At 34.1% G+C, this 24,134-nt stretch overlaps 1 protein-coding gene across 5 annotated transcripts in view; it reads right to left on the bottom strand.

The window, feature by feature from the left end:
* Nucleotides 1-19,043, bottom strand: part of LOC150102970 (axin-1-like) — a 261,055-nt gene extending 242,012 nt beyond the window's left edge. For 3 of the 5 annotated variants that reach the window (XM_090398571.1, XM_090398572.1, XM_090398568.1), the window contains exon 1: nt 18,855-19,026. The gene's annotated coding sequence lies outside the window, so the exon portion shown is untranslated. Of the gene's footprint in view, nt 1-18,252; nt 18,378-18,854 lie in introns of those variants that run through there. The other 2 variants (XM_090398570.1, XM_090398569.1) reach the window with 2 other exon arrangements.
* Between the last annotated feature and the right edge of the window lie 5,091 nt (nt 19,044-24,134).

The following is a 24,134-nucleotide window of genomic DNA, read 5'->3' on the forward strand; positions in this document are numbered from 1 at the left end:
TTGCAGCATAAGTGGAATTTATATAAAAACAAAAGTCACACTTCCTGATCCAATGCCATAAACTTATGTCCAATTGCACCTCCATCCATTTTGCACTTTCATATTTACCCACAAGAAATCCAAATATCTGGATTCTTAGTTTTCTTCTAGTTCTTGCAATATGTCCTCTACCATTCCATACTACATTCATATATTAATCTTACCTACAAGAAGTTATAAACCTAACATTACTGCCATGTGTGGGTAATTAACCATGGAAGAGAGAGTCTGTCAACGTATTTTTTGAAGAATTCATTTCATATTTATTGGGAATAAATAATAAGTTGGAAGTTTATTTTGCACTTGGTTAGACTATAATAAATTTAGTTTAATCCTTTATCCAAGTGTAAGCAAAAGTTTGCGCCTGAAAATATCTTCACGACTGAGGTAAGGTGGTACATCCCTTGACAACTCATAGCAAAGGAGGACCAAGCTCTCATCACTCCTTGTCTTGGTATCTCCTATAATGCAAAGCACATCTCCTTGCAGATATGTATAATGCTATGCATTAAGGGAAGGGCCACTACCCAGACTTTTTTCGACCTTTACTGAGGTCTCGTCAGTGGGAGGCAGACCCAGAGTGGTGAAACTAAGACAGAAGCAATGGAGAGGTCATATTTACTTATACGAGTTGTCAACCGGTGTACTACCTTATTATTAAATTACTCTGGATTTAGAGAAAGATGTTGGAAGTTTATTTTGCACTTGGTTAGACTATAATAAATTTAGTTTAATCCTTTATCCAAGTGTAAGCAAACAAAGCTCTCAGGCGCAAACTTTGTTTGCTGACACTTGGACTACACCGACGTCATCTACTGCCCATCACCACCACTAGTATATATTGTCTGTAAATTGTGTGTGTTCTGAAGGCCTATTTGTCCACATGCGGGATGAAAACCTGAGTTCCTGGGAGGAAAAAACTCTGCTACCTCCATATGAGATCAGCTAACTCACCTTTGATTGAAAAATTCCCATATAAAGATTCCTCTCATCATGACAAGAATTGAACTTAGACCTTTTTTCCAATCTAAGTGTGCAATGTACTGTCATTCTTCCAATTGTGCTACAAAGATGCACATATCGAATGACTTATTCTTGTAAGGATTGGAACAAATGATGGAATACACTAAGCCTCAATTTTTCACCTGGTCTTTTCTTCATCTGCATATAATTTAAATCCACAGTTTTATTCATTACAGTACACTGTGCTTCTCAAATCAAGAACACTTAGAACATCTACAACTCTATTAAATTCAATATTAACTAAATAATACTTATTTACCAAGCAAAGAATACTACACTCATCTTCGGGTTTAGTTTCAAGAGTATCCAAATCTTTATACACAAGAAGTGATCTTTCTTCTTGGGATAACTCCAACCCCAATCTTTCTTGACAAGTATTGCTATATTACTATCAAAGAAATTATGTTCACCTTTTTTTCTTTTACTTCAGGTGTTAGCTTTATCTCTGAAAAATAACTATATAAATTTCAAACAGTAATAACTTTTTCTCAAATTAAAGTCAGTGCTACATCTACCCTGATTAATGTTTCACCAATTCTTATCACTCTCAAAAAATGTCCAGTTTCTGCTGTACCATTTTTTGCAGACATCACCATATTCAGAGTCCAATGAATTAGCATTGGCAATTTTTTCCCCCACTCTCCTGGGTTCAAATCTCATCTAGGATGAAGAACCTTTAGGCAATTGATGTGAAGTCATTAATCTCTATATACAAGTAGCCCAGTTGTGAAGTTACTTTGCATGCAAACTTTGTTCGCTTACACTTGGATAAAGGATGAAACCAAGAATATAATTTCTTGGCATCTTTAACCCCCCAGCTGGCCATGATGTCTATAGACATCCAGCTAAATCAGAATAGGATTCTGTAACACTCGTTGAATAACAGATAAGAAGTGCAATATGGTCTCACTATCTGTTAAAATGTGCAGCTGCTACCAAAACATACAGTTCAATTCTTCAAACAGCCATTTCCTCATCTTCATTCACTTCATACTATTGCTACCCTCTGGAATAGCCTACCAAGGGCATTTCCTAAAGCATATTATTGATGTAAACAACTTTTATATATGTATTACCCTCTCCCATTCCCCCCAAAAAATACTAGTGTACTTTCATTAAATAAAATGGGCACCTATTTCAATCCAGAGCATCATTAGCTCAACTGGTACAGACAAAGACTTTTGGTTAGAAAGACCTGGGTTCAAATCTCATCTAGGATGAAGAACCTTTACAGGGCTTTTCAACTGAAGGTGAGTTAGCTGGTCTCATACAAAAGTGGCAGTGTTTCCCATCTCATAAGATGAAGCCCTCTGGTTGGAAAGATCTGGGTTCAAATCTCATCTAGGATGAAGAACCTTTAGGCAATTGATATGAAGTCATTAATCTCTATATACAAGTAGCCCAGTTGTGAAGTTACTTCGCATGCAAACTTTGTTCGCTTACACTTGGATAAAGGATGAAACCAAGAATATAATTTCTTGGCATCTTTAACCCACCAGCTGGCCATGATGTCTATAGACGTCCAGCTAAATCAGAATAGGATTCTGTAACACTCGTTGAATAACAGATAAGAAGTGCAATATGGTCTCACTATTTCATCCACCTCGGCTGGTAGGGAGGTTAATTTATAGTAATCAAGTTACTTTGAAAAAACTTTCAACATCTGTCTCTAATCCAGAGTATTTTAGTAATAAGGTGTTACATCTTTTATCTACTTGTATATAGAAATATGACTTCTGCATTGCTTCAACCCTAGTATCACTTCTGGATCTGGCTCACACTGATAAGACCTCAATAAAGGTCAAAACAGGTGTGGGCAATGGCCCTTCCCATAATGCATAACATTATACATGTCCAAAAGGATGTGCTTTTGCATTATGAGATACTAAGGCAACTGATGTATATATAGAGACTAATGAATAGTCATTAGCCTCTATATACAAGTAGTCCAGTTATGAAATTACTTCACGTGCAAACTTTGTTTGCTTACACTTAGATAAAAGATGAAACCAAGAATATAATGTCTTGGTATCTTTAATGTGCACTTTTATGAAGCTTTCTGCGTATACTTTGTAAGTCGTTACTAATGATAATGTCTTTCATAGTTGACATGGTGCATATATTTGTACTCTGAGTGCAACCTCTTGACTGAAAGTGTTATGCACAGCATGTATCATTCTATGATCACAGAATGTTTTACTACACCTCTTTTTCACTTTGATGCTACCCACACAATATATTTTCTTATATTGCACAAGACTGGACAAAAAAACTAATATCTTCCTTCTCTTGGACTAACCAGAAATAAATACAAAAAGTGGCTCAAAGATTTGGTGAGCAAGGGGAAAAAATGCACCTTTTTGTTTAATATTTTACTCTTTGATATCTTGTGAATTCAGTTTACTACTAAAAACAACTGCTTAGTAGGTGGGATGAAAGTCCAGTATTTTCACATAGGGGAAAAAAAAAAAAAAGGGAAAGAAAGAAAAATTCAATGCCTAGAAAAAACATGGTAAAACAGATATGACCATGATTTAGTTGTTTAAATGCACTGCAAAAGAAAAAATAAATAAATAAAAATAACATAACAGTAATGCTGATGTTAGGGAAAACAGCATCACGTTAAGCAAACATCCATCTTACTGAAATTACTTACACAGTTTTTTTTAAAAAAAGAAAGAAAAAAATTAACATGTTTAGGAAAATTAGATAGCAATGATACAGTGTATATGAAAGCAATCTCATCATATCAAGCACTGCCAGGAAGTCCAAGAACCCATTCTTGAAACAAAAAAACCTTGTTCATTCATCAAACTTACTTTATTAAACACAACAAGAACTCTAAAACAATTAGTTTATAAGTGTTAATAAAAACTCTAATTGTTTTAGAGTTCTTGTTGTGTTTAATAAAGTAAGTTTGATGAATGTGCAAGGTTTTTTTGTTTAAATTAAAATTACATAACTAGCAGTGTAATTTTAATGAAGTTGCAATGACCATTATGCCCTCCCCCTCATATAACATTCACTACTGCAAGAAACTTATGGATGGGGAGAAGAAAAACAGCAAAGGTATTATTTTTTGTTTAAAATAGCAAAATACAATAATAATCAGCGAGATCCTGAAATGTAAATTACTATTATTAAACAATTCCATGATACTAAATTAGCAAAATGATTAATCACTGATCTAGAGAAACTTTTTATCCAGGAAATTAGTTTTAGCTCTGCAACTTACAAAAATTACGCAGAAATCACATTATTTCACAATACTAGGTAAGGTTAAATCTACAAGATGGTACCAGTTACCTGTCATAAGTCTTTTAAGTCTGCAAATTGTCAACAGAAACATTCTATGACAGTGTTTGTTGGATACTTAACTGCTTACCAATTTCCAGAAAAATGTAATGCTAAGTAAGAGTTAAAAATATCAGGGTTTTTCCCTCTTAGAAAAAACACTGATAATTTTAAGAAGGATATTGCACTGTAGAAAATATACTAATTAAATAATTTAATTAATTGTTTCAAAGTCAAACTGGCAACATCAAACAATATACAGAAATTACATGCACAGACGTTGAGTGAGACTGAAGGAAAGCAAATGTAGGCATAGCCCTAAACAGTGCCACCTAGTTCGCCCTAGGCTAAGAACATCCAGTCTGGTGGGCTAGACTGGGTGCTCTTAGCCACTGGATTGGTGGTGTGATGTTAAGCATTTCCAGATCAAAGGCAGTATGCATTAAAATTTGTTGAGGTTTCAGTTTTTTATAGTAGATACAGATTCCAGGAATGTCTCCAGTATTTCTATTTGCTACAGCGATCTTTTTCTGGCAATGGTGGAACCAGATGTGATCCTTATACTTCTGATTCTGATCGTTGTCCTGTCTATTTGGCATAGCAGCACATCTTACATGCAGGGCACTTTATATCTGCTGGGCAGGTCTAGGGACATTAGCTGTTTTTTGTGAGAACAGATAAGAGATGCCAATTGTTTGTATGGTCTCGAGGTGTAAAGTATGCATCAATGATATACACACCATGTGTGTGCATGCATGGCATTAATATGTGCTTATTGCCCTAGCATTAGGTTACGGTAACATGAAGAATTGAAAAAAGAAAAAAACATTATCGCATGGTTATCTTCTTGTAGACAACACTTCAAGGCCAACTTAATTCCCAGAATCAACCTCTGCTTTATGACACTACCCAAACTACAACAAATTTAGTTATATTAAACTGCTACAAATCTAGGTAATGCTTACCCTGAGACAATCAACATCAACCTAATGGCCAAGAACACTAGCTAGCCCACTAGGTGGCACTATTTAGGACTTGAGGCTTATCTCTGTTTTGCTCTACTTCAGAATCACCCAATATAGTGCTTGCATGCATTTATCTGTACATAGTTCCCTGATAAACCAATTTGATTTCGGAAAAACAGGATAGTTCGGTGATTAAGGAAAGAATCATTGAAACCCCATCCTTTCCCAGCTGTATACAACTACTGGCGAGGTGTCATGATCCAGACAGTAGTTCACTTTCTCCATTCCCAACAGTCAGCATAGGTGAAATATACACTAAAATAAAAACTATAACAAGTGCAATGTGTCAGATGACTTTACAATATAATACGGAATGAGCATGTGTGCAAAATAAAACTTCACTTTTAAACACTTTTCTCACTGACGACATAAGTTTTTCTAAACGAAATGAAAATTTTATATCATCATATTACTGATTACAAACAACTTTAGTCCCCTACAACAGTGCTTCCCAAATTGTGGGCCTCAGCCCCCTTGGGGGCCATTAGTTTTGTTGAGGGGAGCCATGAAATAATGAAAATAAATTTAACATTTGTACTGCAATGTACAATAACAATATATCTATATAAAAATATAAGATAATGTATGTACCATGTTAAATGTGTAGGTAAGATGCTAAAAATGTAATATTTGCATTTGATTTTTGCAATATTCACTGTGTATGGTTTGTACTGAATATAATTACAATAAATATTATAATAACATAGTTTGTATTACGATTTTTTTTTCGATGGGGGCCGTGAAATAATTTAATTTTTCCAAAAGGGCCTTTACATCCATAAGTTTGGGAAGCACTGCCCTACAATATAATTAGAAGAAATAAATCTTTTGTAATTATGATCAATAAATTGATTCAGTGAAATAATTGGTTTTATTGATTTATTTATTTGTACAGAAACTTTCCATAATACGTTACTGTGCAGAGGTAAAACTGAAAACCAATAATGCACAATTTCTTTGACTCTGAAGACTTGACAGAGCATAAAAACCTTAATATGCAATATAATCTGGTTTTGTACATCACTGAATGACCTTAATATATATATATATATAAGAACTTATAAGACTATAAATAAATCAGTCTTTTTTTTTTTCATTTTTAAATGCACAAAACTAACTCAAGAACCACATCTCATCTGGTCCACCAGCTGTGAGCCAGTGGATAAAAGTTGTTCCAATAAAGTTTTCTTTCAGTTATTATTATTATTAACATTTGACCTCCACAGAGTCATAGGCTCATCATGGGAGGTACACACTGTCAAACAAAGCTCAATCTCATCTAACTGTGCCTTATACTGATTTAATACAATCACAACATGCTCAAGCAATGCATCCCTCTCATCAACTGCTCTCCGTGCAAAGAGCCTGCTTCTCATTCCTCTGCTAACACCCTCCTTTTACAGTTTCCAGGGATAGTCTCTTGTTCTACCCCCTCCTCTCCCATTCAATGAAAAATCTCCATGTCAACCTGATAACAACTGCCGACTAACTTATATGCCTCAATCACATCTTCGCCCCCACCTTCCTCCTATTCACAAGGTTTTGCAACTGACATTCTCTCAATGTGTCCTCTTATTCCACATTCCAAAGACCACTGACCATCTTTGTGAATCTTCTCTGGACTCTAACATATCCTCATCACCATGAAAACCCAGCGAGCGAATCTGTGCACAATAATCTATATGAGGCCTTATCAAGGTCTTATACATGTCATCATAACCTCTTTATTTCTACATGTCAGGGCCCTTCACATCATTGCCAGTATACCACTACAAGATCTCTCATCTCCTCTAACTCCTTTAACCCCCCCCACAACCCCAAATGTATAATTTGCATCCCATCGTATCATAATTAGGCCAAACTTAATTTTCTCAATATTAATTGACGAGGATTATTTAACAGTTATAATTACTGATCAAGAAACAAAAAAATTATATACAATAGTGGCCAAAATTGTGGAAACCTTTGGGAAAAAGTGTATTTTTGAGGTTTGATGGCTCATAACACCACTTTTTTCAATGTAATACCATAAAATTATATATCAATGGAAAGATAATTTAATCAAGAATGTAATGCAACAAAGTGTGTTCAATTATCTGTATTCTACGAAAAGTATAGCCAAATAACCAGAAAAAAGAAGCATAACTTGCTTAGGTTGCCAGTATGATATAAAGTAGCTTTCCTTCATTTGAATGTAGCCAATGAGCATGAGTGTTTAGAGAGCCAATCAGGTGTCATCTTGTTTTGACAATGAGCCAATAAGGTGACAGTAGGATTCAGGTATTGATGTCATGTACTGGAGCTGAAAGGAGGACATTTGTCAGTGTGTTATGTGATTGCTATCAAGTTGGTTGGTTTTTTTTGTGTGTTCTTTCATTTAGTGAGCTTGTAAAATGTAATAAAATTAAAGAAATGGCACAAAGAGTTGACTGGTCACCCAGAAAGCAATGTAAAATAGTACTATTAGGTGAACAAGGCTACAATTATGAAGAAATTAGAAGAAAAATTGGTGGAAACTTAACCAAAAGCATTTCTAAATTTTTGAAGAGGTATAAGAAGATGCAGTCACTACAAAACCAGGATGGTAAAGGCAGGAAAAGGTGCACAACAGCAAGTGATGATAGAAGAATTGAGAGCCTGTGCCTACGTGACAGAAGAAAATCATCTGGGTGTATACAAGATGAAATACAATGTGAAGTTGAGTGCAAGGACCGTTCGGTGCAGACTGCAGGAATTTGGTCTAAATGCTAAAATTCCACGAAAAAAAGCCACTTTTATCTCTAAAACAAAGGTTGAAAAGATTAACACGTTCGCTGCCACGCTACTTTGGCATGGTCTGTTCCCCTACGCCGAGCAGTTTTCCTTCTTCAAGGTCAGTACGATAATCTCGTTACCGGAGGTAAACGTCCTACGAGTATACTCGTAGTTGGCTTGTACGGAGCATATACGGTCTATGAGAATACACAGTTTTGATGCTAGCCCCACAAGCCAAGCATTTTGGCTTCTTCAAGGTCACTACAATAATCTCGTTCCCGGCGGTAAGCGTCCTACGAGTATACTCGTAGCTGGCTTGTGAAGCAGGTTCACCTACTACGAGTATACTCGTAGTTGGCAGCGAACGTGTTAAACTGGGCTAAAACCCATGTTAACTGGACAGCGGAACAATGGGACAGTGTTATTTGGAGTGATGAGACCAAAATCTCCCTGTTTGGTAAGGAGCATAAACTACATAAGGAGAAGAATAGGAGAAGATTTGCATCCTGATTGCATTACACCCACCGTGAAACACCCACTTAGTAATTATGATCTGGGGTTGTATGATATCAAAAGGTGTGGGCAGAATTTGCATGATTAATGGGAATATAAATGCTCCAAAATACATAAATGAAATACTTGAGCCCAAACTGAAGCCTTCTGCATGTGATCTTTTCCAAGATAATGAAGCATTTATATTTCAACAGAATTCAGCTCCATGTCATGTTGCTGCTGTGTGCTAAAAGTGGTTTCAAGATAATCATATTCCACTGTTGGAATGGCCTGGGAATAGCCCAGACCTTAATCCAATTGAAAGCAACCCAGCAATAAAACCCAATTAATAAAAACAATAATTCAATCTTGGTTTCACATTATAATAGCTGCAGAGCTAAAAAACCTTGGTTCACTCCATGGGAAGACATTGTAAGGCCGTAATTAACGCTAAAGGTTACCCAACTAAGCATTAACTCACATTGTGAGAATTTTTGTATATCGGAAATTTTATATCTTATTTTTTCTGCGTTTCACTTTTCTTCTTTATAACTGCTGTTCTAATAAAAAAATCCTTCATTGCATTACATTCTTGATTAAATTATCTTTCTCAATATATAATTTTATGGTATTACTCCAAAAAAAAGTGGTCAAAGTGCTATGAGCCATCAAACCTCAGAAATACACTTTTTCCAAAAGGTTTGGAAAAAGTGTATTTCCACAATTTTGGCCACTAGTGTAAGTAGTTACAAGTTTTTGACATGTTCATATAAGTGCATTAAAAAAAAAAAAACATTATCATACTTATTATCATTCTAACATCATCAAGCAAGGATGCACCCTGCACCCACTGGCAAATTCCACAGCAAATAATTATTAACGGTTAGGTGGATAATAAGGTGACAGTAAAGAGTGAAATAGTGCATTTACATGGTGTCCTTCACAGGAAAAAAGATGAGCTATGTTGTTCCTGACGTCTTAGGACCACAGTTATGCTTCTTAGACAAACAATGGAGTTTATTAACTGATTAAATACCTGAGATATCTCACTTTTTGAGAAACCAGTCAGCTGTTTTCAAAATTGTGGCTCCAGCTAGACAGGTATCACAATAAGCCCTTTATCAAACTGCAAATGATTCTTTGTTTTTCCCATTATGATCAACACTACTGATGATTATTGACCAGCAGCATTCTTAAATAGCTGCCTAAAATATATGGTGACACATACACTGGGTAAGTGATGTTTACATACATCTGCATAATGGTTTCTAATTCAGTGGCCAATATGTATAGCTCTCCCCTACCTTATCATCTACAAACAACTGCACAGCATATCCTTATTTAAATCATTCTTAGTATCATTAACATATAAATTAAACAATTATGCTCCTAAAACAGATCCTTGCGGTATACTACTAGTGACTTTCAGGAACAGACAATCACCAATTTCTTATTCAGCTCACTAATCTATTATCCAACCAATCTGCCCAATATTAAACACCAACTCTCATGCAACAATCAGTCAAAGGCCTTCCAAAATATACATACACACAAACACGTGCTCACTTAATACCTTGGTAATGTGTTTAATTTATAGTTGTTAACCTTATCTTTATATTTTCTGTGTTTACACTCATGAAGCTACATGTTTTTATTATTAACAACCTCCATGAAGGCATAAGACTCACAGTGAGAGGTCCATCTTAGACTTTGTATTGTCTATCATACCACTCCTTAAACTCATACATAAACACTGTAAACTTATCTGGCAACCCATTTCACAGTCCAAGAACCACCACACAAAAATGGCACTTACTTCCATTCATGATTTCTAGGGATGGCCTGTTGTCTTCTCCTGTCTCTCTTTCAGTGGTGAAACTAGTAGGTTATTTTATTATTTACTGTAATATTATGACCAATAACCTTTCTCCCTTCCTTTTTAACTTTTAAACTCTCAGAGAATCCTGCTGTTATTAATTTAATCATGATGCTAGCTCTCGTCACCTTGAGGAATAACAAACTCGGTAGCAACTGGAAGCCTCTATCTTATCACCTTTGTGCAATGGAACAATTCTGCTCTCCAATTCTTTTGGGACCTTCTCTTTTGTACTTATGTTTAACAAGCATATCAAGAGTGATATTACCTCTCTAACACTGCAATAAAACATATGGCAATATGTTTTATTGTAGTGTAAGAGAGGTAATATTGTAGGCCATTCAATATAATTAAGAAAATTGCATCTCTGTAATAACACATGAAATACCTTGATGAATTGTATTAAAACACTTCAATTATATATCTTTCACAGTAGTAACATCAACTAATATCATTCTTCTATAATCATTCTTTCCTTCACTGACCAGTTAATTTCTATGCATGCTACACCGCAATCCCTCGATTAATGCGCCCCTGATCAGTGTGTCATTTTTTTTTCCGATACCCAAATTCGATTAGTGCACATATACATCTTAAAAATAAATGTTACAGATTTTAAACATTTTCGATCTACACATTTTCTATGGCTAACTATTTTAAAAAATCACTCTCCAGGATGAAATAATTTAGTTACCGATTTGAAACATTTTACAACATTATTTTTTAAATGGTATACTGCACTATTTACATGTACACTATGTTCCAAATTTATCGCCAAAATTTATGTCGTCTGTTTTACATAGCATTTTGCTGATCATATCATGTGCAATTGTTTTCCTTACTTTTTTATTTTAAATTATTTTCCTAACCTTTAATCATGAGTAAAAGAACTTGTGTAAAAAGGAGACTATTGTTATCAACAAATATTTAATGTCGATGAAACCGGCCTTTTTTTGGAAGCAAATGCCTTCCAAGACTTTTCTAGCCAAATCAGAGAAATCTCAGCCTGGTTATAAAGTTGCAAAGTTGAATGAAATTACTACTAGCAATCTGCAAGCCGTTTGGAGCCAGCATATTCTTCCACATTGTGCAAATAATTTTAGAGGTTTCACAAATAAGTTAATTAAATCTCATTCTGAGAAGTTGAGTGATTCTGACCTGCTAAATTTAGATGCACAACAGGAAGATCCTAAAGAATATGAAGAAAATTTAATCACTGACAAGCCCAAAGAGGTTTCACAGAAACAATTTGAAAATAGTTTTCGTACAATCAAAGTTTTTAAGCAGCAATGCTTAGAAACTGACCCTGGCGAAGAGAGAACCAGTAAAATTTGCAGAAGAGGCAATAGGGCCATACTGTCAGTTGTATGAAAAAGAGAAACAGAATGCCCGCCAAACTACATTTGCTCAATTCTCTGTTAAGAAGCAGAATAATAAATTTATATTCTGAATATGTTTTATTGTCTTTCAGCTTCATAGTTTTCCTTTAACTAGGCCCTGAGACATACCCTAATTCTTTTATAAAAAAAATTAAGGGTCAAAAAAGAAATCTGAGGAACGAATTATACGTTTTCCCACAGGTTATTATATTCGATTAGTGCGTTTTCGATTAATGCGCCTGTTTTAAAGAATGCATTAGGTGCACTAATGGAGGGATTGCTATACTTCTTGCCTCCATAAATTGTGCAGTCAGCATGCTTATCTCAGCACTGTTGCTTATTACAACTTCCCTATTTAATCTTCTAGCCTTTAAAGTACTATAATTAAATTTCAGCACAGATTTTCATCATCATCAAATTGCTTATATATAACTTCAAAAGATGTTTTCTTATATAATAATTGCATATATAACTTAAAAGATGTATATGATGCAATGTAGCATCGTTATTATATATATATAATTATTAATATAATTATAATTCTTATATGATACTATATGACATTATGATATCAGTATCATTGTTACAAATTTTCCTCCAAATTAATATGCTAATTACTGGGACTCTGATACTGTCAGATCTCATTTTTCATCTTCTAAGGTACTTCATGTAGACCTTGGCTTCTGCTTCTGGGTCTTATTCCATCCATCTTGGCTAACCTTTCTTCTCTCCCATTCTGTTTTTAGTGACCCCACTAAGTGAGATTAGCTCTGTTCATATAGCCCTGAATGCTAACAATGTCAAGTTCCTTCAAGTATCTTCATTTGTAAGTATAATACTGAAACTGATTTAATCTGTTCACTCCCCTAATTTTTCTCAGAACTCTTGTATCTGTGGTCCCTAGTGTTTGATCAACTGCTTTATTTCTAATCTAAAGTTGCAGATCCATAAGTTAAAATCAAAGTGCTGAGCTGAATATCTCCAATTCTGATATTTGAAGCCTTCTGGCTCTTAATTTTAGTAATGGTTTGAACAGTCTTGTACACTGCTAGTTCAATGCTTTTGACTAATTTTTCTGGCTTATTCCATTGTCATATTTAATTTGACACCTTCATCACAAACTGTGCCTAAATAACTGAAATATTTTACTACTTTATGGATTCTCCACCATCTGGAATGTATATGCATTTTGAGCATTCCTGTCTATTTCTTTTTATTGCAGATTTCTATTCAATTTAGTTAAGCAACCCTGCAGACCTATAGTGGATTTATTTATCAATATAATGTCATCTGCATAAAGTAAAGAGCTGAGATGAATATCTCCAATTCTGATATCAGGTTTCTTCAGAATGCTATTGCTATCTATATACTGTACAGGATGAAATAACAGTGCAGTGTACACTTGATTTTATCAAACCAACTTCCTGTAATTTCTTCATCACCAACTACTAACTTACAATTTAAATATAGATTATATATTTCTCCATATAATATTCCATTAACCCCACATATTGTACCATTTTGAAAAGGTTTTCTTCTAGCAGCTTGGTCTATGCCTTTTATTTTAGAAACTCTAGGAATTTACTTTTAATCTCAGGAATTCTGAACTAAGTCTTAAAGTGAAAATCTGTATCATTGGAAACAACCTCACCATATACTTCTCTTGTCCATGTTTTCTTCTTTAAGCCAGTGACTTTCCAAGGTTTGGTTAATGTTTTCAAACTTTTTTCCCTTGAATATTATTTGTATTATACTTGAGTTTTCGCTTAATCTCTGAAAGCTACTCCATTTTCAGTTATATACTCTTGTATCCTAAATCAATGTGAAAATAATCGTCAAGTAGACTTCTCGTGCATCATGTCTATATCTTTATGTTGAATCATGGTTGGCTGGGTGGTTCCTCTTTGGAATTAGCTGAAGCATCTAGGGCTATGAAGCCAATGTATCACATCTATAAATTGCACATGTTCTTCTGGGTTGGCCTGTTTCATGGAGAGAAAAACCTAAGTTTCTGGTAGGAGAACCAACCTCTGTATAATCAAGATTCTTTATATCCTTGATGGGATTCAAATCCAGTTCATGGTAATCAAGTGATACAAGACATATGATACTGATGCACTGATATATAAAGTGACCTAAGAAGGCCCTCTGAAACATGGTGTTAATGACTAACTCATATCCTCGACAGAAACTTGGCAGGTGCTTACCATTATTATTGGCTCTGTCCTTTCTCCAAATTTTCTGAAGACATTTCTATGTCTGTATTCATTTCCTATTTTGCTGTTTATGTCTCCAACAAGGATCAACATTTAGTTTTTCCATACACCAGCTGTCTTCTGTAATGATCTAAAAAATCCTTCCACCCTTACATGAACCTTCCATACACCATAGGCACAAATAAGTTCATTGTCTAATTTGCTATTTTGAAATGGATCAATTTAACTACTTGAAATTACCTCCTAATCAATACATTTATCTTTAGTGTTAAATGCTATAGCTACTCCTTCCTTTCCCTGATCCTTACTACTCAAATATAACATTTTATATTTATTATTTTAAAAAAATCTCACTGATCTCCTTATAATTCCTCATCTCAAGGTGTCTAAAGGCAAATTCAATATGATGTTCATAATACCTTTTGATGCAATAATCAAATCTCAGTGCTTGTGTATAATACCCTGCATAAGGTTATCTCTTGGAAATTCATCCCTCCATATTTTTTTAGCAGCTTCTGCAAAAATGTGGAGGGAACATAAATAAAAAATGCGATCAGCATGTTCATCATCATGCGTATCAAGGATTTAGGCCTAGCATGACCTGTTCTGGCCTTAGAAGTCATCATTGAATCGTTTAAGAGGATGTCCTGGTTTTCTTTTTCCTAATGGCTTGTTTTGGTAATCTTTCTGTTTTCATTCTTTCCATTTATGTTTATATTTTTTAATTTTTTCTATTAATGGTTCTTGATTTAATTCTTTCATAATTTCTTCATTTCTTTTGTGATCAAATAGGGTATACTTTGCAGTTTTTCTCATAAATTTCATTTCTGCTGTTGTTAATCTTTGTCTTTTTCTTTTATTGTCCAGATTTCGCTTCCATTACTGTAGGAGAAAGTTTAATTCCTTGATGTAAATTTTTATTCCATTTTATTATTATTTCATTTAAGTAGATATTAAAAAAAAGGTTTGCTGAGAGGGGGACATCCCTGTCGGACCCCTTGGTTTATCTCTCTCGTATATGATAGCTTGTGATTTAATCTTATTTGTATTCGATTATTTTCATATATACTTGTGATAGCTTTTAGGATATTATTTGGTATTTGTCTTTCTTTTAATATGTTAAATAATACGTTTCTTTTAACTTTGTCAAATACTTTTTCAAAGTCAATAAATGCAATGAGTTTCTAAATTGTATTCTCTTCTTTTCTCTATTATTAATTTTAGGCAAAAGGCCGGGTCTATACATGATCGCCCTTTTCTAAATCCATTCTGTACTTCTAAAATAAAGTTTTCGGAATATTTCATTAGTTTGCTATTTAAGATTCTGCTATATATTTTGTAACAGGAATTTAGTATACTGATACCTCTATAGTTTTTAGGGTCATCTCTATTACCTTTATTAAAGATAGGAATCACAATTGCTTTTTTCCATTCTATTGGGGGGGGGGGGGTTACCAATTGAATACATTTTATTTAAAAATAATAAGTAATCTTTCTTTGAATCTTGTTCCTGTGTATTTATATAGTTCTGAACCTAGCTTATCTTCTCCAGGTGATTTTCCATTTCTTGTTTCTTTCAGGCTGATTTTTAATTATTCTTTAGTATTTCCTTTTCATTTTTGTTAATTGTTTGCCAGTTGTCTTTTTTAAAATATTTGTCTGTCCACAATTCTGTGTAGTAATTTAGAAATTCTTCTAATTTCAATTCAGTGTTTAATTTTATGTTTTCGTTGGTATCTGCATTTAAGCGTTTCAAAATATTATATACATTGGGTCTTATTTTATATAAATTATGTTCTAAATTAGAAACAAATTTGTTCCATGATTCTCTGTCTTTTTCTGACTTCTCTTTTAGCTATGGCTCTTAATCTTTTATATTCTATTTCATCTTCTAATCTTTTACTGCTTAACCATTTGTGACAGGCTTATTTTTTCTTTTTGATTATCTCTTTGATTGTATCATCAGATCTTCAGTTTTTTTTCTTTTATTGAATTTTTTGGTCTTTCCTATTATATTAAGCTGTTTTTATATTAAGCCATTCTATTTCTATTTCTTCATTTTGTTTTATTTTATCTAAATATTGGTTAATTCTTTGTTCATACAGCCATTGTACATTTGTGTCATTCAATAGTCTAGTTTTATAAACAAATGTTTCAATTTTTCTTTCTGTTCTTGTTACTTGTAGCCATTTAGGTGGTAATCTTAATTTTATTTTAACAAGGAAGTGGTCACTGCTTATTTCACATCCTCTGTGAACTCTAACATCTAGTGAAAATTTTGATATCTTTTCATTTAATATAAAGTAATCTAATATTGATTTCCATCCTCTTGCTGCCCAAGTATATTTATGTATGTCTATGTTTATAGAAGGAATTCATTATTTTTAAGTTATTATAAACTACAAAATCAATCAATTTTTTACCATTCCTGTTTAGAGTATGTTCTCCATGTATTCCTATATTATTATTAATTTTGGTGTTTCCAATTTTTGCATTTAAGTCTCCTGCTAAAATTACGTAATCATTTTTATTTATTTTATTATATATGTTTTCTATAGCTGGTTTCTGTCGACTCCACTGTATATCACATTAAAATTTTCGGTACTCATGGTTCCTTTTAATTTCTTTTTTTGTTTCAGTGATTACTGCTATTCCTCTTACATTCCAGTTTGCTATGTGTATTATATTTTGTCGTTTCCATTTTTGTTTTACCTTTTCCATTCCAGGGTAGTTTCCCATAGATTCAATCCGATTATCTTTTTCTGGCATGTTTGTGAGCAATACAAAGTGCAGGGAAGAAAAATGGCTGGTATGGTAAGGAGGGCTAAATCAGATTATGACAGAAACTTATCTAAGCAGGACAGATCAAATGCTAAAGAGTTCAATCATTATGCAGCAAGTAAGAGGAAGAATGATCATAGATAACTTTAATAATTGCTAATGGTCAGAAAGTGATAGATGCAGAAGAAATAGTTGGGTTTCTAAGTGATCACTTTGTAAGGGTGTATAATCCAAGTGGAGATTTTGAATTTGCTGATGTCACAATTGAGGAGGATGAAATGGAGATGATTAGCATACTGAAAAATATGAATACAGCAGCAAAATTAGATGTCATTTTGGCCCATATGCTAAAAGAATGTGAAAAGAGGATTGGTAGCACCTCTGGTGAAGTTTAATCTAAGACCTAGGTGCTGGCAAGGTTCCAAAGGAGTGGAAACAGAATAAGACAGTTCCAATATATAAATGGTGAATCAGAGAAAGAACTAGCAAATTACTAATCAGTATTTCAGGAATAATGGTTAAGGTATTGGAAAAGATAGAATTCAGGAACAGGTGGATAGGAATAAGATATTCTATGTTGGGAAACATGCTTTGTGAGGGTAAGTCCTACCTTAGTAAAATTACTCAGGTCTTATAATAGTCATAGCAGAATTAGACAAGGGAAATAAATGAATACACCATGGTACTGCTGGACTTTGCAAAGCCATTTGACAGAATACACACTTAAAAGTTCTGTTCTAGGGTCACTATAAGGAATGATTTAAGGAGAAGAGGGACATTCAATTATTTGCAAATAATGTGAAATGGGGGAGGATATAGTTGATAAAGGTAATGTAAATATCCTACAGAATGCTTTAATCTATTGGCAGTATGAGCAAAGGATAATGGTTGTAAATTTAATGTTGCAAAAGGTGTGGTTATGAACTTCAAGATGAACAGATTACATGTTGAGTATCACACTGTGATACTCAGTGTGGTATGGCATTGCAGGAAACTGATGAGGCTGGGAATCTGGGAGTGGTGGAGAACAGAGGGCACAGTGCAAAAGTTGATAAAGTAGCTCAAAGGATTACTTGGATGTTGAAGAACACACAGACAAGTAAAGATAGGGAGGTTATCATCCCTGATTATGCCACATCTTGACTTATTACTATGCACTGATTTGGTCACATGAATTTCTTGGGATTAGGAGGAGGGCTAATTATTAATATCCATAGTAATTGAAAACCAAAAAAAAAAAAAAAAAAATATATATATATATATATATACACACATATATATATCAGCTATTTATTTGCTATAAAGATTTCATAATTTATTTCTGTATTAAAAAATAAAACTGATTTGGAAGATAATACGATTTTGAAACATACTAAGGTGGAGTTCCATTTTTCAGTAGTAAAGTTCCTAAGAAATGAAAGTTTTTTTAAGTAGTTTTTGTAGAACGACATCACAAACGTGTGAACAAACTTAAGCATTACTTTGGAGACCCCCCCCCCAACACACACACAGTTCGTATATAATATTTGTTAAATTGAACACTTCGGTTATAACCGTAAAGAGCTTTATTTTAATTGGGTATAATTACTTCATACTGAAATTGTAAACCTATAGTAACTATATTTGCAAATATATATTTATAACGTATATATCAATAAATCGTAAAAGCGCAACAAATGTTCTGATTTTCCTCGGATTCTGTTCACTTCATTTTAAATATCTATCACACAACTTCCCTGGAGAATTAATGCCATGTGATTGATTATATTTCAACACATTCAGAATCACGCAAGTAAAAATAATAATAATAAATTTAAAAAAAATAAACCACACGCTGCCATTTATCGAAAGCCATTCAACATCCACGGTCTCGAGACCAAATCGCCAGCCACGACTGCTGCATTGAAACACGGTATGGTAGTTGGGGTAGGGAAAGTCAAAGTTAATAAGGAATGTTTTCTTTTTACACACTTACCGTCATCATGCAATCTATCGTATTCCTGAAAATCCACATCCCTAAAATTACTTCCTAAAAACCACAACAATAACGGTAACCGAATCCTTGGAACGAAACTCATGCTTGAATTAACATCCATAAAACTAAAGAAAATCCAAAATATCTCCTCTACCTTTTCCTTTGGCACATGCCCGACGCCGACTTCTTGTGTGAACTTGACGTCACAAGGAAGTTTGAAGCCGCACCAATCACAATATGGTTGTCCCGTAAGTTTACGGAAGGCGATATAGACAATGAATGTCAGTGCAGTGAATGTATCTCGATTAAAACAAATAATCAATGTTATTATATTCTTATTATTCGGCGTCTCTATTGAATTTCAGGACATAGCCTGGAAAATCGCCACGTGCATTTCTACATTTCTCAAATATATTATAAATATATAATAAATATATTTGCGAAATAAATTTCGCAAATTAACCTTGGAATTCAGAAAAGCAGTCTGTATATCAGTTAGCAATTCGAAGTCACTCTACGAATCAAGTAGCTTTTATAAGAGCTAAACAGATCTCCTGTGTAAGGGACAAGATTTTTCCTCCTTAAAATTCGGATTTTGCTCCCGCAAAACAGGCAAACTGGTTAGAAAACAAACACAAAATTAACATATATAAAACGTTTGCCACAGAGCCATAGCTGCTTCTTCCTAAACAACCTCGACTATATAACTTTTTGTACATTAATTTAGGAACATTGGGCCGGCTATCTCTGATCACAGTAGAAACTGAACTACTTCATCAGTCGCAAAAACATAGTTAGGGCTCGCTAACAAATTCATTAGTATCCAACTATTGGTGATGGCTACGGGAGAAGGATGGTGTCCTATCAATTTCCTAAAATGTTAGGCCAAAAATAGTTTTGCGCACTTCATAGCAGAATGCAAAAACTTTAGGGGATATATATCCTCTAACATACATACTAAATTCACCATAAGGACTAAGGTCTGGAAAAACTGCTATGTAATTTGCTAATTTGCTGATTTCTCAAAATGATGTGTATGAATGACAGCTAAGGCTATCTCATATTTCTAACCATAACTGGTATTATGATATGAAATAGTGTTCCACGGTCGATGTCTCGAAGTTGCGAAGTTAAAAATCGACCTATGGAAAGGATTGGAAACAGTATTTCTCTCCACCAAATACTGACTAACCTGGAAAGATCTAAAAAGAGAGGGCAACTGAATTCGAATTATACAGTAGCGAAAAACTTATTCCGACCACACATTTAAAAAAATAATAACTTCCCAAGAAAATCAGTAGAAAAATAAAACTACATCTTTACTTAATAATTTATGTGCTCCTCTGTTCCTAATATGTTTATTAATTCGCTTAACACTGATTCTACCACATCTCGAAATCTCATACTTTTATAATGGACTGTATTGAGCCTTGTATCTGAATTTAATTTTCCAAGTCTCTTTTCACTATGATGACCCACACATTTTCTACTAGATTAGAAGGAGAGTGATCGGAAAAGGAGCAAGGTCCTCTCGAATGATGAGTTCTTTATCTTTCTGGATCTGTGGGACCACTCTTTTCTCCAATATTTTTATGTATTGGTCACTTTTCATCAAACTATCAAAATGCACAAGTGATCCTGAACTATCATGTGTAAAACAACCCACAGAACATCTTTTTAGCTGAGGCCTTCTCAGCCGCTTATTAGCGAACATAGAGTACTCGTTCTCCTTGGACAAGCCATTCTTAATGGCTCTCATCTAAGCATAAGATCTTCTTTCACTTCTCAACAGTCCAATCTTTGTATACTTTTGCCTGTTGGAACCTCTTTTTCTGCATAGCCATCATCAACCGTCGTTTCTTTTTCAATCTTTGATAGATTGTTATGTCAGAAACATTAATCCCACTAGCAGCCAAGTCTCTATTTAAGTCTACAGCAGACAATCTTGGATTCATTTTGCTTTTTCCTAACTAGTAAACGATCTTGAGTAAGTGTAGTTTTTCTTTTTGTCTGGAGAAAAGGTACCTGTCTCCTTAAGTCTCTTTAAAATTGCATTAACAGTACCCAAACCACACTCACTGGCAAGTTATCTTTGACTCATGGACGTGTGCTGCGAAAGGGTACATATTTTTGAACGCTTTCTTGGAGATCTATCCAAATTATTGCTACACAAAATGAATAAAACACTACTTATATCAACTTATTTACACTATTAAAAACGCACAACACTGTTAATAAACATCGCAGAGATAGATGAATAGTTGAAACACGCAGCACTCAACCAAAATACTGAACAAAAACCTAAAATAACGAAGCGAAATCAAATCCAAAATTATTGTGAACTGACACAGAAACCAAATCAAAACCAAAAACTTGAGGAAAAATCGGCTTGTTCAGATTTGTGAACTACAGTAATTGCTTTCTTCTGCGATTATCGTTACAGAAGAGTTACAACTGGGCTCACTAGTAAAGCTTCCGTAAGGCTAGATTAGCAATAAAAAGGACTTTCGGTTTCTGCTGCAAATTATAACTTTTGTTTAAGTTAAGAAAAGTTTTTTTTTAAAAAAAAAATTCCAGAAGAATTGGTTTTTTAAAGTTACAACTCAAAGAATCAAAAAAAACAAGAATTCACATTGTTTCAGACATTAACAATATTATTATTATTATTATTATTATTATTATTATTATTATTATTATTATTATTATTATTATTATTATTATTATTATTATTATTATTATTCATCCCACCTCCAAGGAGTCCAAAGACTCATCGCGGGAGGATACCCACTATGCAACATTCCTTCTCCACTACTACACCGAACATCTACTACCAATCATCTACATCAATGCCATCTACCCCCCCCCAACAACCATCACCATAGATAGTAGCAGTCTATAAATTGCATGTGTTCTAAAGGGCCGATTTATATGTATGCAGGATGAAAAACCCGAGTTTCCGGGAGAAAAACCCTGCTACCTCTGTATGAGATCGGCTAACTCACCTTCAATCGAAAAAGTCCATGTAAAGATTCCTCTCGTTATGACGAGAATCGAACCTATTGTGCTACAGAGGAGCACAATTGGAAGAACGACGAATTGAAAATAATTGATTTGATATATTACAGATAGCAGTTCTTCTTTTATGGTTGGAACAATAATGTCTGTTTTGATTGTGTTCCAAGTAGAAGATCACTTTTGTGATTGGAGGGATATTTCTCAGTAATTCTTGGATGGAGTCTACAAAGTATATATAAAAGTTATTTGCTAGTTGTTGGATAGATTTAGCATCTTTCATGGAGCTGTGTTTTACGGTTTCGGAGATAATGGTATTGGAATTACAATGTAGCAACTCGTTGATCAAATGCCAGGTTTGTTTCCTGTTGTTTTGTGCAGAGGTTAATTTGCCTCTGTAGTAGTTTCTTGTTGCATTTCTTATCTGCGTTGTAAGGCGATTCCTTGTTATCTTATATTTGGTTTTTAAAGCTGCGTTATTTGAATATCGCTTTAATTGTTTCCATAAAATCTCCTTTCTGTGTATATAGGATTATGTTTTGCATTATTCAAGGATTTTGGCTTGTTCGTGAACGAATTCTGACTCTCTTTGCAGCTTTTTGTATATTTCCTCTAGTGTGAGTTGTTGTATAAGGTATCTGTTGAATCTGATGATGCCATGTGTTTCAATTCGATTTTTATTATTTCGTGATTGACTATTTCTTCGTCTATTATTGTTTTGTGCTGCTTTTCATATGCTTTTCGTTTACATTGTATGGATATTGTCTTGTGTGCAGGTTTAGAGCCATGAATTAATAATTTGCTAATAATTATATCACTAATAATAATATCACTGCTTCCTATGCAGGAAGCAGTGATATTATTATTATTATTATTATTATTATTATTATTATTATTATTATTATTATTATTATTATGCTATAATTAGTGATAGACATGGGCCAGCTATCTCTGATTGGCTGCCAGTGGAGATTGAATTGCTCACTCAGTCTCCAAACGCTAGATAGGGTATAAAGGCCTCGCCTACTCTCTATTAGGGAATAAAAGGCGTTAGTTGATTTTTTGATTTTTTTATTATTATTTGACACCTCCAGGGAGTCCAAAGACTCATCGAGTGAGAGTGTGCCAACAGCATCGAACGATTGAACCCTTCCAACTACTCACCGCGCTCAAACTTGCTTAACTTTTTGCCATCAGTAGCTCTCAAACTTGCTTAACTTTGAGCCATCAGTAGCAGAGGCTTGGTTGGTATTAGGTTATCGTATCTAGGTATTGTACAGTGTACAGTGTATTGTACCTTGAAAAGGACAGCAAAGAATATGAAATAATAATGGGTAAATATAGATATGGAGAAAACAATGAAAGAGGAGAAAGAATGTTTGAAGTTTTCTCGAAGTAACATGGTAATTTGCAACACACAATCACAGCAAAAAGACTGCAGGAAGTGGACATGGCGATCGCTAGATGGTAGAACTAAGAACATGTTAGACATGATTCTTATAAGCAAGAGATGGGCCACATCAGTTCAGCAGTATCGAACATTTCAAGGAGCAGACCTGGAATCGGATCATAGCTTGGTGATTGCCCATATTAAGTTGAGGCTCAAGCGGCAAGTGAAGGCACATTACCAGAGTCAGAGAGATATGAGGACAATGAGCAAGGAAATTACAGGGAAAGTGGCATAGGGAACTGCTCGAGGACGAACCGAAATCCATTACTGAAAAGGAACTGGAGAATAGAAACAACAAAGTGCTGTCTGCAATCAATAAAGCAGTGGAACAAAAGAAAAGCCAAAGGAAAGGTGGATCCAACAGAAGTCATTAAAGATAATTCAAGAAAAAAGAGAATTAAAGATTAGGTTCGAGAGAGAGAGAGAGAGATCTGTGGAAATGGAAGAACAGTATAGAGCAAAATGCAATGAAATGAAGAAGGCGGTTAGGGAGAGACAAATTGAAATGGCTAGCCGAACAGTGGGCAGATATCAATAAATACTATGGTGAATGTAGACAACAATAGTATATAAGATGATCAGAAATATGAACAAAACAGTCCAAAGCAGAGAATCATAAATAATGAAAATAGTGAAATCTTGATGAACACAGAATAAATAGGAGAGAGATAGACAGCATGCTGCTCAGAGTTATATAAGACACAGGAAGCTGTTGAGGTATGAAAGAAATTAATTGACGAATTGTTGAAAATCACCGCCAAGCACAGAGGGAGAAATAGATATACTGAGGAATGAGATTGTAAAGGCAATAGCACATT

Source organism: Typopeltis vanoorti, chromosome 9 (genome assembly GCF_054136105.1).
Source record: "Typopeltis vanoorti isolate ZY-2024b chromosome 9, IOZ_Tvanoo_1.0, whole genome shotgun sequence".
Classification (NCBI taxonomy): Eukaryota; Metazoa; Arthropoda; class Arachnida; order Uropygi; family Thelyphonidae; genus Typopeltis; species Typopeltis vanoorti.